This window comes from Neltuma alba, unplaced genomic scaffold (genome assembly GCF_004799145.2).
Source record: "Neltuma alba isolate B1F8T4 unplaced genomic scaffold, ASM479914v2 tig00011216_pilon, whole genome shotgun sequence".
Lineage (NCBI taxonomy): Eukaryota > Viridiplantae > Streptophyta > Magnoliopsida > Fabales > Fabaceae > Neltuma > Neltuma alba.
Window position 1 is genome coordinate 90,210 of NW_021635940.1, and position 13,019 is coordinate 103,228.

Below are 13,019 nucleotides of genomic sequence, written 5' to 3' on the forward strand. Positions count from 1 at the left end.
GCAAACAAAGTCTTATAAATAAGACTGGAAGTAATACATTATAAAATGAGTTTTATATTTAGAACTAGAGGAGTAATAATTATCACGTTTAGGATTGGAGGTAAGATATATGATGGCCTTCTGATCCTAAATATAAGACCCATTTTATAATATAATTTATACTATGTCAATTATATTATATATATATATTATAAAATAGGTTTTACATTCAGAATTGGAGGAGTAATAATTATCATGTTTTGGATGTAAAATTGAGTCCAATTAGTTATTAACCTATTCCATATTTCATGTCCCTATAATTTTTTTTCGCTTTTTATTAGATCCTTGATGTGTTTTCTCCCTCACATCGGTGCTGTCAACTTAAAGTAACAACAATCATAAATGGAAGGTAACTAGTAGCTGAGCAAACAATATGAATTTGATGAAAAGAAAAAAAAAATTAGAGGAACTTGATATAAAATCTAGTAAAAGTATACCAACTGCCAGATTAGTTTTTCCCAATATTTAGCTGAGGACATAAACTTTCCTCCAAATATAAAAATCTGTTATTTTATTCCATTCCTTTTTTTATAGAACACGATTTTTCATTGACTAACCAACATATTGATGTTTTTTTTTGGTTGTAAAGATATTGATTTTTTTTATCATTCAATTGTTTGCATTATCATTTTAAATATTAGACTACCTTTGGTCCTAATCATAAGAATTCATTTACAGTCTACAAATAAGGTCTTGTAATTAGGATCGGAGGTAGTATAATAAATATATTTTATTATATACATACGTACATGCCTTTCAAAATACGATTGAATGTCACTGAATATTTAATTAAGCTGAAATCTTCACACGACAAAAACTTGAGATTAAAAATTAAAACGTGCATATCACCTTCGGATATGATTGTTATTCTAACAACCGACAAGGATTCGAATGGTTTTTTTTTTTTTTGATAAAACAAGGTTACAATCAGAAACTAACTAACAGAGACAGCATTATGCAAATGAAACGCTGAATCCATCTTCAGCAAGGCAATCACTCTGTCAGGAGGAGAGAAAAGAACATGGAAATCAGTCAACATGGTCCAAGCTCCAGCGACCAAGGCGTCAGCAACCTTATTTGTCTCTCTATCACAGAAAACCAGATCTACTTCCCATTCCCTTGCAAGCATCCGCTGTATTTCCACAAGAAGGATTCGAATGGTTTTTAATCAGATCGCTTTTGCACTTGCCTTTATCTGCCTTATCATTAATTTGCTTTATATATACACAAAAAAATACACCAGCAAGATTAACATTAAAGTTAATCACCATGAGTTTATAAGAAAAATAGATTTTAATCACGCCAACAATGCAGAGTGAATCATACATGATTACTGATTTTCATCATAACCCGTTTAGAATTTAATCATTCCAGTCCTGCAATCATGTAAATAAACCAATACGCACAGTAATATTTAAAATTTTGAAAAGTATATTTTGTAATTTATATTTATCTCTTGAAAAAAATTTTAGTGTAGTAATCTAAGGAGTCAAATTAAAAAAAAAGACATATTTAAAAACTTGTTCAACACTAAGATGGGACTTTGTAGCATGGGTGAAACTTGAAAGTTTGATTGAAATTAAAATAGTATACTAATTTTTTAAAATTTTAGAAAAATAATTATATATTTCAAATTTAACACAAGGAATCATAAAATACATGTAAAGTGATATATAGGAAAAAATGGCGTGGTTCTAACTACTCTCTATCATTAGAGAATATATCCTTTTGATACATATTTCTTTATTGATTTTAGTTTTGATGATTTAAATTAGGGATAGAGTGCTAAAATGCCCTGAAAGTATTCATGAATGAGCATTCAACACTGGAAAAAAAAAATTTCTCTTAAATGTTTTTGAAGTTTTATTTCGTAACATTTCTGCCTTTCATAGTTATTTGCTGTTAAGTTTGACAGTTAAAAATATTAGTCAAACAACATAATTTAACAATCAAACTTAATAACGAATAACAATCAAGGTATTTTTGCCACAAAAATAAACTTTCAAGACATATAAGAGTCAAAGAAAAAAAAAATTTAGGCATTGGGTGTTCCTTTGTGGATACTTCCGAGATATTAAGCACCTTATCCCTTTAAATTAGAACAATAACAGTTCATTACTTTAGAAGAAACCAAAACAAGAATTTAGTGAACGATCCCTCTCTGATCATGTTTCCTGCATATCTTTATCATATATTCGCCGCAGTTTAGTAATTTTCATAGCATTTGGCAAAAAAAAAAAAAAAAGGTAATTTTCATAGCATTAAATTAAATCTTACAGTGAAGATCCTCATGATTGCAATATTAAATACGAATTTCAATATAGAAAGTAGTGGATTAGGGCCCCAAAAAAAAAAAACTAACTAAAAGGTAATTAAAGATGTGTAGTACTGCAACAATAACATTGTGATGGATAAGCGATTATTAAAAAGGGCATTACGCATTAAACAACTCGCTTGTGCATCAATCCATATAAAAGGGCTTTTCTTCTGGGGCAGTATCGTCAGGATTTTGAGTGGCCCCTTGCTCAGACATAAAATGACCCAAATAATGTCTGCTTCCATGGATTTATATATACATCACCACAATATCTACTGAATCCACACTATCCAGATTTCACCCAGCAAGCCCGAAGTCATGGAATCCAAAGATAGAGAGCTTGGAGCAACAAGACTGCTTAATGCTCAAACCCATATATGGAACCACACCTTCAGCTCCATAAACTCAATGTCTCTCAAGTCTGCCATAGACTTAAGCATCCCAGACATCATTCACAAGCATGGCAAGCCCATGCCTCTTCCTCCTCTCATCTCCTCCTACCAATCCACCCTTCCAAATCCACAGATATTGCTCGCTTAATGCGACTCCTCACCTATTCTGGCTTCTTCTCTCTTCAAAAGGTCTCAGACATTGACCCGTCTTCAGAAGAAGGTTATGTACTAACTGATGCATCCACCTTTCTTCTCAAGGACCACCCCTTCAGTGTGACCCCTTTGTTCCTTGCTATGGTCAATCCCGTCATAAAAAATCCTTGGTATGAGATGACCAATTGGCTCCAAAATAATGATCCGTCGCCATTTCACATGACATATGGGAAGAAAGTTTGGGAGTATGCTAAGGTGGACTCAAATTTTAATAACTCTTTCAATGAAGCAATGGCTAGTGATGCGAGCTTGGTCATAAGTGTGGTGATTGGAAGTTGTAAAGAGGTATTTAAAGGAATAAAGTCATTGGTGGATGTTGGGGGTGGCACTGGCACTATAGCTAAGGCCATTGCTAAAGCTTTTCCAGAAATACAATGTACTGTGTTTGATCTCCCACATGTTGTCAATGGCTTCCAAAGCAATAATGCGAATCTTAAATTTGTGGGGGGAAACATGTTCGAGGCCATTCCTCCTTCGGATGCCATACTGATGAAGGTGATAACTTCACTACATCATATGTAATAAAAACTACGTAATTGCATTCACTGAACTTTGTACTCATACATTCATCCACTCATTATTGTTCTTAAGACCACAAAGTTTATCTAATAATTTTTGCTTCTCTGGCATGAAAATAGTAGATACTGCATGACTGGAGCGATGAGGAGTGTCTGAAAATTCTGAAGAATTGCAAGGAAGGAATCGCAAGCAAAGGGAAAGCAGGGAAGTTGATTATAATAAACATGGTATTGGAAGATGACTCGGGAGACAATCACAGTAAATCAGTTGAGAATCAATTGCTGATTGATGTGCTGTTGATGGTTTTCTGTCCTGGAAAAGAGAGGACTGAGAAAGAATTGGCCCAGTTATTTCGTTCTGCTGGTTTTAGTGATTACAAGATTTACCCTATACTGGGTTCACGATCTCTCATTGAGGTTTATCCATGAAATGCTCTCGCATATGAACTAGTATTAACTAACTATGCAATTAAGTTGTTGGACCCAAAAAAAAAAAAAGTTGTGGAAGAAGAGCCTGCATTGTATGTTAATGTCCGTGTGTTTGATGAGAGCTTTGTTAGTTACCAGTCAACATTTATAGAGCTGACTTTTATAATTAATAATAAGAAAATATATAATTTGTCGTTGAGAAAATTATATTATATCCAAAGTCATATTTCCTAGCATTTATTATCTCCATTGATCTATTTAGCATCGCCCGGGACAATGGCTTTTTGTAGCACTAACTACTTAAGGGGAAAAATATACACATCGAAGCATATATCAAATACGGGTTGGTCCAGTAGTGGAGCAACGAGAGGTCATTAAACTAATTTGGATAATATAATCATCTCCATTGACAATCTTCTCTATTTGTCTCATGCTTAATTTCTAGATCATTATTACATCTAACAATTTAAATCAATCATTTTTATAAATCGGATTTAATAATGGATTATTCAGTCGAAAGATACTTATCATATCACAAAACAAGAATTCGTTATTAAAACAAGGACGCAGACAGAATTTTGAGTTTGACCATATATATAATATATATATATATATATATCCTTGATAATAATGTTTTCAATAAATTAGCGATGGATTTTATTGGTGGCAAAAATATTTATCACGAATTCCTTTGCCGTCGTAGCTATGAGATGGCGACAAATTTGCAGCCAAAATAATCTGGTCGCAAAAATTCAATTTCTAATTTCCTTGAGTTTTTTTTTTCCTCTTGTAGTGTTTGGCTGATTGCCATAATTAACATAATATACGCATAGGGGCATATAAGTCATTTTATAACTTTTTAAAGTTAAATGTCCTTCTCTCTTGGTCCTCCAATAAAATTCTGTGTAAAATAAAACATAGTTTTATTGAATTGAGTCATAAAGAAAGGTCGGCTGGTCTTAAACTGAAAATCCTTTTCTGTGATTAATAATGCAGTACTCCTCCTGATCTGATATGAAAGAAAATTAATATAGAGTTTTATTTTGGTAATATTAAGAAAACAAACTATAGAGAGATCATTAAGAATCAGCTGAAATTATAAGGATCTGATATAAAAATACTACAAGAACCTAATTAAAAAAAATCATTATAAACTATAGAGATTTGCAGATCCATTTTCTCTAAATATAATAGATGAGATTTTGTTGCGTATACCATACATATCACCTTGAGATAAAAAATTAAAAGGTGCATATCACCTTCGGATAATTGTTAGTCTAACAACTGACATGGATTCGAATTATTCATAGTCACGTCACTTTCACACTTGTCTGGACCTGCTTCATTATTAATCTGCTTTATACATACTCCCCCCCCCCCCCAAAAAAAAAAACGATGTATACGTAAAAGGCGTCAAAATAACTACAGAGTCGGATGATTAGACTTAAAGTTAATCCCCATGTTTAGCAACAAAATTAGATTTTAATCCCGCCACTAATATTGCAGAGTGAATCACACCATGATTTCAATCATAAGCCATTTAGAATTTAATCATGCCAGTCCTGCAATCATGTAAAGTGAGGAAATTAAAAAAATGGGAAAATATAATATAAGGGATCACAAACATATTTAAATTTTATTGACAACTGGGATGGAACTTTGCAGTATTGTTGAAGGTTTAATTGAAAACTATCATACTAATGTTAAATTTTAAAAAATAATTTTATATATTTCAAATCTAACATGAGGAATCATAAAATAAATGCAAAGCGATGATATATATAAATATATATATAGAAATAACATGGTTCTCTTAACTGTATATTCTCTAGCTATCATCAGAGAGTATATCCTTTGTTACTTGTTCTTCATTATATTGAATTTACTTATTAATGATCTAAATTTAAAAAATAACAGTCTATTAATTACGGAAGTGCTCCCTCAACACAAATTAATTATAATTGTTCTGCAACTACAACACCTTGATACATGTGAGCGCGATTAATTAACAAGGGCATTCCGTAATAAACAACTCGTTTGTGCTCATCAACATATATAATCTATACAGATAAATAGCCTTTTTTGGCGTAGATCTTCAAGGTAGCCCCTTGCTCAACTATAAAATGACTCTACTAGTGTGTTGGCTTCAATGTGTACCCACCACAATCTAGTAAATCCACGTCACATATCAGATTCAGCTTCTTCCAGCAAGCAAAGCGAAAGTCATGGCATCCCAGAACAAAGAGCTTGGAGCAACAAAACTCCTTAATGCTCAAACCCATATATGGAACCATACCTTCAGCTTCATAAACTCAATGTCTCTCAAGTCTGCAATAGAGTTACACATCCCAGACATCATTCACAAGCATGGCAAGCCTATGCCTCTTTCTCTTCTCCTCTCCTCGTTACAAATCCACCCTTCCAAGTCCCCAAACATTTCTCGCTTAATGCGAATCCTCACTTATTCTGGCTTCTTTTCCCTTCACAGAATTTCAGAAAATGATGACTGTGCAGAAGAAGGCTTTGTCCTAACTGATGCATCCATGCTTCTTCTAAAGGACAACCCCTTAAGTGCGACACCTTTCTTTCTTGCTATGTTGGATCCCATCCTAAAAAACCTGGTACGAGATGACCAATTGGTTCCAAAATGATGATCCAACTCCATTTCACATGACACATGGGAAGACGTTTTGGGAGTATGCTAAGGTGGACCCTAATTTTAATCATTGTTTCAATGAAGCTATGGCTAGTGATGCGAGCTTGGTGATAAATGTGGTGATTGACAAGTGTAAATGGGTGTTTGAAGGGATAAAGTCATTAGCGGATGTTGGGGGTGGCACTGGGACTGTGGCTAAGGCCATTGCCAGAGCCTTTCCAGAAATACAATGTACAGTGTTTGATCTTCCACATGTCATTAATGACTTACAAGGTAAAGCGAATCTCAAGTTTGTGGGAGGAAACATGTTCGAGGCCATTCCTCCTTGCGATGCCATATTGTTGAAGGTAATATAATTTCCTTCATACATCTAATGACAACATGCACGCATGAAGAACTTAAAATTTTCAACCTCAAAATCATTCATATATTACTCATTGGAAAGACTTAATGTTTAGAAATCAAAATCTCCAAAGCTTTTGTTCTAATGAGTTTGCTATATGAGACGAAGCAAAAAAGGTTCTTTCATTGTTTCATAGATTGGATTTTCTTATAATAGTTTATTTGGATGCAAAACAGTGGATCCTGCATGATTGGAACGATAAGGAGTGCGTGAAAATTCTGAAGAAATGCAGAGAGGGAATTGCAAGCAAAGGGAAAGCAGGAAAGGTGATTATAATAGACATGGTTATGGAGAATGACAAGGGAGATCATCATGACAAATCAGTTGAGAATCAACTGTTGTTGGATATGTTGATGATGGTTTTGCTTACCGGAAAAGAGAGAAGTGAGAAAGAATGGGCCATGTTAATATGTTCTGCTGGTTTTAGTGGTTACAAGATTTATCCCATTCTGGGTTCACGATCTCTTATAGAGGTTTATCCATAAGAAATTCTTGCATATAGCTATAATTAATTATTATTGCTTTTAAGTAGAGGAAGGTCAACAATATAGTTTTGCAGCCTGTATTATGTGTTGATTTTTGTGTGTTTGGTATGATGAGGGTTCTTATATTGTCCGTCAAGATATAGTGTGTGTATTAAATACGTGTTACGTAAAAACTCTGATTTATCTGTGAAATCCTAGTAATTCTTGGGAGCTGTATTTAATCATAAATGTAAAATATCAATTCACTTTTGTTCCTCATATTTATCATTGTTTTTCTAAATTATTCCTATTAAATGTAGATATTATAAAAGTTTCGTCGAAAGATAGCTCAAAACAAATTAAAAGAGGATATTTTAAAAAAAACTAATACACCAGTAACTAATTTTTAAAGAGGTTAATATAATTTTTAGTCCTTAAAATTTGAACCCATTTTGTTTGTAGTCCCTCGGATTTTAAACCCATAATTTTAATCCCTAGAATTTGGCCTTTCTTAAATGTTTATTAGTTCTTGAATGTACAATAGTGTTAAATATGTTGAAATGTCATTAATGATGTTAAATGTAGTGGTATGAACTCACCGGATAGCACCCAACTGAATCTTGCGCAGATGACAGAGTACATCATAGTGAACAACTCCTGAAACGAACTGTAAGGGAGAGAAAAAACTTGGGGCTAAAGAACAGCATTTTGAGGGCATGTTCCTTTTTTTCCATACAAGATTCAGCTAGGTATCATCTGGTAAGTCTATATTACCATTTTAATGCTACTTATAATACTTTAATAGATTTTAACACTATTATACTTTCAAGGACTAACATTTCAAGAGGAACTAAATTTCAAGGACTCAAAATGGATTTGAAATTTGAGAAACTAAAACTAAAATAAGTTCAAATTTCAACTACCAACAATTATATTAACCCTATTTAATTTCTCAAATTAGTCAAGTATATTATGAATCGGAGTAGTGTATAAGAGTAACAAATTTGTATCCACAGTGCGTTTTTATTGTTTTAAGTCTAATCATGGGACGATTTCTCATTTGCCAAATTAAATTTGTAATTAAAAGAGGACGGTCTGTGTCCACTGAGCCGGCCTTGTGACGTGGATCTATAAAACTCATATCATGTTTTTCAGTTCGGAAAATTTTATAAATGATGTAATCATTTCTTATACCACATAAAAATTAGGCATTTTTTTCCCGGCAATTATGCACATTATGTATTGCACAAATACTTCAAAATTCTATTGATACCAATGTGAAAAAGTGAATATATGTATCAGATTGACATTAATTAATTATGAGAAAATTTATAAAAATATGTACCTTCCTGACGACCGAAACCTTTCTAACATATAACAATCACCTGCTTTAGAAATCCCACACTCTCAACCGCTAAAGCTGAAGCTTAGAATGAAATAATTTTTGTTTAATGTAAAGAAAAAAGTTTGAGCAATATAAGCTAATCAATCATTAACAAGCAAGACATGCTTTTTACATATTAAACTCAGTATATAAATTTTAATATTATAATCTTTCCTCATTATATTGTGACTCTAATTTTAATTAGGTTCAATTAAATTTTATCGTAATACTAGTTTAGTAAAAACTTAAAGTTATAATTTCAACCACGGTCAATGTTCGTAGACTTGGGACTGCAAATATAAATATCTGATCATTTTATCGTAGCATAATTTAATAAAAAAAGGGGAAAAAGAATGATCCATCAAAGTCTCGTAGTTTGTTAATGACATCCCTTTGGGTTTTGACTGAGTCCTCGCTCTAGTTTTCTATCTGACAATTATCCCCGCTTTCTTTTTCTATTTTATCTGACTACTTCTTGCCAGTAATTATAAGCTAAGGAAAAAGATACTTGCCCGGTTCTTAATGTAGAACCTAATTATTGAGTTGGTTTTAGTCATAAATATAAGACCCATTTATTATAGTTATCAATTTTTTCTAAATTATCCCTATAGATACCGTCTCAACCATAATCTAGTAGAAGAAGGAGATGTGGTTTAAGAAAGATGATTATGGTATTTTAAGAAAAACGTATCACATTTCTTATAATTAACTAACTTACCTAACTTCCTTAATCTAATCAAATGAGTTAAATAGGTCTTATATTAAGGATCGGAGGAGTAGTATACTTGTGTAAATTATTTATATATCTAACACAAAAGTCAAAGATATGTTACACGAATCTAGCTAGTTCACGTATGGATGCATAGATTTATATATAGATAATTGGAAATATATATTTATATGAAGACATACAGATTAGCAAATAACGTCATTCTCATTTATATTTCATCAATAAAGTTAACTTCGTAATACCCCATAACTTCGACCCTTCTTTTGAAGGAAAATCCCTTAGTCTTATATTACTTACAGTACTTAATAAAAGAGTTACTTGACTGATTTAAATAAATTAAGAAAACTAGTTAAATTAGTTATTTGTAATAAATAAGTGTTGCTTTTTCTAAAATATCTTTACTAATCAAATGTATTGGTTAAAACTACTATTGAGAAAAAATAAATAAATATAAAAAATAAAGTGAATTGAGATCTTATAAATAGAAGCAAAATAAAAACCAAATAAATTTTTATATTAAGGAGCGGATGTTGGTATAAGGAAATTGGAGGAAAGGGGATGGAAGAAAATTTTTTAATGAGTTTGATTAAAAAATTGAAAAAAAAAATGAGGCTATAAAGTTTTAATAAAAATAATATCTAAAATAAAAGAAAAATATTACTTAAAAACTTTCAACCTCACATCTTCAATCTTTCAAACCCAATATCGTTATTAACAACTGCAAGGACGTCTTTAGCGGGTTGGAGTCATCGGTTATTAACAAGTGTGCGGACGAAGTGGAGTTACGTGTAAGAGATGCTTTTCAGCAATGTTCCTGTTCACATGAGAGGCTTAGATAACAATGAGTCCGTTTGATAAAAAAATAATTTAATTTTTTTTAATAAAGAAGTAATTTATTTTCAATTTGATTTTATGAAAAGTAAGATTAGATTAAAGTTAGATTGGATAATATCATTTGTGTTTAGATTGACTTTTATAAAATTTAGTTTGTAAAGTAAAATAATTGTTTGGATTATGACTGAATAAATAAGTTTAGTTTTGTAAAATAACCAAAATAAGTATAATTTTTATTAAATATAAAAAATATTAAACATATAAATTTACAAAACATAATAATTTTAAATTATTATAATAAGAAAAAGTTATATTTAATGAATAAAATATATTTAAATTAAAAATCATAGTAATGTGAAAAATTTTAAACTAAATAATATTACATAATTAATTAGATAACATACTTTGCATAATTTATATATAATATAAAATTTAAAATAAAAAATATTATAAAAACTGTTAAAAAAAATTTTAGAGAACATTAAAAATAAATAATTAAAAACTGATCGGAAAGCATAAAAAATATATTAAAAAAAGCAAGGAAGTAAGAACAACATAAATCGAAGGACAAAAATATTTTGATTTCAAAAACCTGTTTTTGCATAAGTCAAGTTTTAAATATTTTTATAATCGTGTCTAAATTTTTTTTTTTTTTTTACCTGTAAGAGTTAGGTTGATCCAGGTCGAAGATTTAACTTTATTTGATTGGCCGGTTCTTGACATGACAAATTTAGCATCAAATTAACGTGCCTTTACTTTTTGCCGTGCTTCAATTATTGATTTATTACTTTATGTGGTGTCAAATCCTCTGGAAATACACATGAGCCCACACGTTTTATAAAATTATGAATCGTACCATCCAGTTGTCCTCCAAAATTATTTCATACTACCTCCAGTCCTTAATATGATATATAAGAGTTAGATAGCTAATTTGATAATATTAAAAAAATTAACTAAATTAGTTATTTGTAACAAATATGCGTTAACTTTCTTAAATTACTCCTATTCAATCATGTATATTAGAATTATACTTGGATGAAAATATCTTACAATCAATAAGGATATTTTTAAAAACACATTATAAATTTAAGAGACAAAGTGGATTAGAATCTTATATGTAGGACTAACAACTAGCTATCATATTTAGAACTAAAGGTAGTATAATTCAAAATAACTTGAGTCAGGTTTGCTGAAAAAAACTCGAGTCATGAACAATATCACTATAATTTTTTTTGATACGGCTATCTAATTAATTGTCAAGCCCAGTTAAAAGCAATTCTTAAAATATTTCAACATTCATACAGAAATACTTACTTCCCGTTGCGTTCTCCCTCTACACTTCCTGTTTCGAGTGGTTTTGATATATGCAATTTGGAAGTTTTAATAATGTTGATTATTTAATGTTTCATTTATTTACAGTATCGTCTAAAATATTGTGGTACATAATATATGTTTTATAATTATACATGCCTTTTCAAAGCGCACGATCGAATCACCATAAAGATTTAACTTTTAGCCAGAAGCTTTCACACAAGAAACTTGTGGTTTTTTCGCCTCAACTTTCATAGTATATGATTAGAACTATAGAAGTTAATCACCATGATTTTCATACATAACACGATTACATATTGATCACGCCAGTCCTCAATCATGCAAAGAAAGGGGAAAATTAAATGAGCTTAATAATATTTAAACATAATAGGAACATATATAATTTAATTGGTAATTAATTAACCTTTAGAAAAAGTTATTGTGAATGGTCCTTAATAGTAAAATGGAATTTTGCAATAGTTGAAAATATCGTATTAAAATTTTAAATTTAAAAGTTACTTATAAATTTCAATTTCTCCTATCATATTTATGAGTCAAATTAAACTTAGAAATTTGAGTTGGTTAAACTTACTTTGATATTTTGAGTAATAGATATATATATTTTTTCAGTCCAAAAAAATTTAGAAATTTACAACTTATCTGCGCATGTTTACATAAATCTTTCGAAGACCTATTAGTAAGTCAAATTTAAAGGAGTAATTAATTTACTTATTTAGGTTCGATGCAGAATTTTCTATTTTTACCCTCTTCTATATGAAACCAGATAAGAGGGAAAAGAAATTTAACCAAAAACAAAAGATTACTGTACACAATCTGATCAGCTCCTCCCACTTGCAATTGAAAGAAAACTACTACTACCTCCGGTCTCTTAAATATAGGAGTTGGTTGACTAATTTGAGCAAACTAAAAAAAAGTTAAGTTAGTTATTTATAATAAATAAGTATTGTCTTCTTAAAATATCCTTACTAATCAAGTTTATTGGCTAGAACTACCATTATTAGAAGACAAAAAAAAATATTTAGGATTAGGGTTTTATATTTAGGACTGAAATAAAGGTCAAACGAGGTTTTATATTAAAGATCGGAAATAGTATAATATTTCCAAATGTTAATATTGATGTTTATCGTTCTGTTTTTATTTTCTTTTTGCCAACATGTTTTAATCATCCGGCCAGTGGTGGCAGAGGGTGCTTTTTTTTGGGGGGGGGGGGGTTTTGTTGTTTAGATGGCATTTTCTTTTCTTTTCTTTTTTTTGGAGAAGAGAAAACGGACATTTATTGGGTGTAAGGTCAATCCTTTTATAAAGTGT

General features: G+C 30.7%; 2 pseudogenes; both read left to right on the forward strand.

Annotated features, from left to right (window-relative positions):
- The first annotated feature begins 2,674 nt into the window (after nucleotides 1-2,674).
- Nucleotides 2,675-3,908, forward strand: LOC114762480 (trans-resveratrol di-O-methyltransferase-like; annotated as a pseudogene).
- A 2,183-nt stretch (nucleotides 3,909-6,091) lies between these two features.
- On the forward strand, nucleotides 6,092-7,662 carry LOC114762479 (probable O-methyltransferase 3; annotated as a pseudogene).
- The last annotated feature ends 5,357 nt before the right edge of the window (nucleotides 7,663-13,019 follow it).